The sequence below is a fragment of the Galeopterus variegatus genome, unplaced genomic scaffold (genome assembly GCF_000696425.1).
Source record: "Galeopterus variegatus unplaced genomic scaffold, G_variegatus-3.0.2 Scaffold7957, whole genome shotgun sequence".
Classification (NCBI taxonomy): domain Eukaryota; kingdom Metazoa; phylum Chordata; class Mammalia; order Dermoptera; family Cynocephalidae; genus Galeopterus; species Galeopterus variegatus.
This window is the reverse complement of record NW_007734068.1, coordinates 4554-9289: the sequence shown is the minus strand read 5'-3', so window position 1 is coordinate 9289 and position 4736 is coordinate 4554. Positions and strand designations below refer to the sequence as shown.

The window sequence follows — 4736 nt, the reverse complement described above, 5'->3', positions numbered from 1 at the left end:
TCACATCTCAGGACACAGATCAGGAGGGCTGGGGGACTCCAGCCGGGACAGGTGGGTCTTGAACTTCCAGATATTTTCCATCTAGAAAGAAGACACCAGAGCTTGAAGAATATTTGATTTTTCTGGGGCAGTGGGCGGGGCAAGGTATTCAGGGGTCAGGGCTATAGTGCCCTTGAACCACTTCACATAGGGCAGCATTTTGGTTTACGAGGTGGGGAAACTGGGCTTGTCACATGGTCTTTGCTGCATGATGTGATTCCTTGTAGGATATCATTGCAGATCAGCAGGTCCCCTGAGTCACCCTGAAAGCACAAGGAGGAGAGAGAAGGAGTGACAAAGATCAGTGGGGCCCCAGGTTCTGCCTGTGCAACTCCAGCTCCCAAACTTGGGGACTCAGAGCCAATTCCCAGAGGAGGGTAGACAGGGGTTCCAACAGAGGGGACAGTGGCTCAAGTCATGGCCAATGGGGAAGAAACTTCAGAGTTCAACTCCTGCACAGGGGGCAGGATCCAGGAGGACAGTCCCTGCAGACAGGTCAGCAGGAGGAGGAGCAGCCCACCTACAGGGCCCTCTCCCACTCAGGGCTCATCTCAGAGACCACCTCTCCAGGGAGCTTTCTCTGACTAGGCACTTCCTCCCCAGGGCACTGGGGATCCATGGAAGTCTTTGAGCAGGCGTGGAGCAAGGTCAGGTCTGAGATTAGAATGACCCACTGAGGCCAGGTGAGGTTTGCACTGGAGAGGGGAAGATGCTGGCTCACCAGGCAGGTGTCTTTGCTGCTTTCCAAGTCCTTAGTGCACAGTGTGAAGACGGTCACCTTCTGGATGTGGGCTCTGGCACACTAGTCATTAAAGAGGAGTTTGAGTTCTATACCCTGGAGATTGGCCTCTTGGCTATGGATACTGGAGAAACAGGGCTGTTGCTGACTCCACCTGGCTCCTCAGCCTCTCCTCCTTATGACACAGGAGTGCTGGCCCCCAGACTCCTCGTTTTTCAGGCCCAGGAGTCCATGTCCACTCCGCTCTGGATCAGACTCAGGGTCCCAACATCCAGCATCCTCCTCCCTCAGGCCTAGGTGTCTGTTATCCACCCAGCAACGTGGCCCTGGAGTATGATTCTCTGGGTAGCCTCTGCCTCAGGCAGAAGCATAACAGGTGTTCCCCAGTTTGAATTCCTGGGTGGGCAAGTCCAGGAGGACCTTCACAGCACCTGTGATCCCGGAGGGTTTCCTAGGTGGAACAGCATGAGGTCACGGCTGAAGTCATCCTCTGGGAGCAGGGCGCAGGCAGGGCATTCAGGAGGCTCACGTTGAATTTGGGGTCTGGGAAGCTGTGTGTGACTTGGATCTACTGATCTTTGCTGCCCCAAAGAGTGTTGTGGCCAAGTGAGACTTGGGACTTGCTAGGGAAAGAGAAAGAGATGCAGAGAATGAGAGATAAAGGAAGGAGAAGAGGAGTTGGGGGCAGGTCTTGCAAGAAAGAATGAGAAACAGAGAAACAGGCATGCGCGTTTGTGCGTACACACACACACACACACACTCACACACACACACTCACTCACACGCACACTCACACACACGCACACTCACTCACACTCACTCACACTCACACACACTCACACACACGCACACTCACACACACTCACACAAACACTCACACACACGCACACTCACACACACTCACACACACGCGCACACACTCACACTCACACACACTCACACAAACACTCACACACACGCACACTCACGCACACACACCACACACACTCACACACACACACTCGCACACACTCACACACACACTCACACACACTCTCATGCACACACTCACACACACTCACACACACACTCACACTGACACACACACTCACACACACGCACACTCACACACGCACACACACACTCACACTCACACACACACACGCACACACACACTCACACACACTCATGCACACACACCACACACACACTCACACACACACACTCGCACACACTCACACACACTCACACACTCACACTCACACACACACGCACACACACTCACACACACCACATGCACACTCACACACACACTCATGCACACACTCATGCACACACACTCACACTCACACTCACGCACACACACTCACGCATGCACACACTCTCACGCACACACTCACACTCACACACACACTCACACACTCACACACACACACTCACACACACACACAGAGACATGGAGAAACAGAGATAGTGAGAAAACAAAGGAAAGTGGAGTCATAAGGAGAGTTTGAAAGAGATAAAGACAGTACGGAATGGAGTGAGAAAGATCTCAAAAGACAGAGGGAACGATGAAGGCAGACAGTGAACAGTGAGAAATAGAGGAGTGAGAGACAGCACGAGAAAAACGAGAGCGAGAAAGAGACAAAGGGAAGAGAAAGGGAGTGAGAAGGACGAACAAGGAAGGGAGTGAGAACTGGACAAAGGAGAATGGGACACGGGAAGTGACAGGAGGGAATGAGCAGTGGAGGCAGAGGGGAAGCCAGGAGGTGACAGAGAGAAGGGCAGGGAGGACATGGAGGGGGTGGGGCAGGTGCAGGAGGAGGGGCCGGGCCTGAGAGCAGCTCAGCTGCAGCTGGGGCCGTCGTGCAGGGAGGGGAGGCCTGCCAGCAGCCCGAGGTCTGGCCCGCAGCCCAAGGTCGAGTCCCCGTTCCCTCCCCAGCCCCCTGCCCTCCCCTTTCTCTCTCCCTCTTCTTCCTCCTCCCCTCAATGGCCCCCGCCCGGCTCCAGCTCAAACCAGCCCTTCCCTGGGTCTCCCCAGAGTGGACGCCTTGTCCTGCAGGCTGGGGCTGGGCACAGTGAGCAGTGTCCCCTCACACACACACAGCACACACACTTGTTGGGGATCAATCTCTTCCTTCTCTCTGGGGGAGGGGGGTCCTCTTAGGCCCCTCCTGGGTGTGTGAGCAGGAGAGATGGGGGAGGGGGAGTGAGGCAGAGACAGAGGGAGAGATGGGCAGGGAGACGGAGGACGAGACATACAGTGAAAGAGATGGCCGCAGAGACACCCAGACATGGACAGAGACGGGGAGAGACACTGAGACACGGAGACAGAGAAGAGAGAGGGAAAGAGAGGCCAAAACACAGTCACAGAGAGATGCACACATTGCCATCACCTGAGGTCACCCCAGGGGAAACACGCAGTCGCTTATTCCCGTGGAGCACAGACGCCCCCTCTGCTGGCCCCAGGCCCCACTCATGCTGTGATGCAACGAGCAGCCATGGGAACCCGCCGGGGACGCACCAGAGGAGCCCAGCACTGGAAGTGGCTGGAATTGTCCAGAGCCGCCTGCCAGGGCCAGGGCTGGGAGTTCTTCTCCCACTGCCAGCCTCCTATGATCTGGGACTGGATGGGGGCACAGCACCTGCAGAGGGGCACTCGGTCATCAGAGGCAGGTTTGGCAGGAAGGCTGGGGACTGGACTAGGAGAAGAAACTGTGCTGTGGGTTTGAAGGACAAGGGGGCAGAGGACTGGGACTGGGGGCTCAAGGGACATGGGCCACAGATCTGAGGAAGGGCCCAGAACTTTGGACCACTCCCTGGTTTGTAGGTTGGTAGTTGGTCCCGGGAGGGAAGACTTTGTGCTCAGAGAGCAGAGCAGACGTCAGGAATCACGATAGGAGATGCCAAAACAGAGCTGGAGCAGGCACTGGGTCTGGGAGTCAGGCTCTTCTAAGTAATTGGGGTCGTGGACGGCGGAGGGATGTGAGACTGCGGCAGAAGCTGTGTGTTCTGAGAGGACAAGGGGTTCTGAAAACCAGGGATAAGTGTCCCATGGAAGACACTCAGTTGATGGTAGAAGAAGGTTTTGCAGGATTTAGGGGACCCAGGTTGAGGAAACGGTTATGACTTGAGTTGGGTTTTTGAGATTTTGAGAAGGATGCAGACTTGGGAATCGGTTCTGGGAGAACTGGCAGTTGTGGCTGTGGGTGCTTCGTGTTCATCCTGGGGAAAAGGCTGGCCATTAAATGGAGGGTCTAGGGCAAAGAGTCAAAGAATGAGAGGAAATTTTCAGAACCCCAATACCAGACTGGGGGGCCCATTTGTTGTCTAAGGCCAGACAGCCTGGCTTGGAAGAAGCAGGGGTGTCTGATGGAATCTGGGTTTCCTAGGAAAGGATTGGGGGCTAGATCTCAGGGTCTAGGGCACAGGTGTGGGAGCTCACAGCTGGACGGGGAAAGTCAGTAGAATGTGGTAGGATTTAGGGGCTCAGGAGGAAGACCAGTGATCAGGCTCCAGGGAACCAGTGGCTTTGGGAGAAGTTCTTGGAAGATTTTGAGACCGACAAAGAGAGACACAGAGATGGCTTGGGAGTTCCCCTTTGGTAACACAACTGGGAGCAGGTTGGCCGGACAAGAGAAGAACGTTCTGCTGTAACTTGGAGGGAGCAGTTGGGAATAAGGACTGAGGGGAACATGACAGTGTGTAGGGAGGGTCTGGGGTAGATATTTAGAGTGGGGACTGGGAGGAAGAGGACTTATGGGGGATAAGGGCAGCATGATAACCCACTCCCCCTACCGTCTCACCAGCCCACCCCAGAGACAGGGCAAGGCACAGAACCAGGAACCACATGGTGACAGAGGTATCCAGGAGCAAGTGGTTAGCTTGGGGCTGGGGACCTCCCTGATGAGCCTTATAAAGCCTTCATTCCCCCAGGACCCCACCTCCGCCCTGCTGGCACCCAGATGCTGGCCAAAGC

At 55.4% G+C, this 4736-nt stretch overlaps 1 pseudogene; it reads right to left on the bottom strand.

The window, feature by feature from the left end:
• On the bottom strand, positions 1–3237 carry LOC103608038 (annotated as a pseudogene).
• Positions 3238–4736: the final 1499 nt, after the last annotated feature.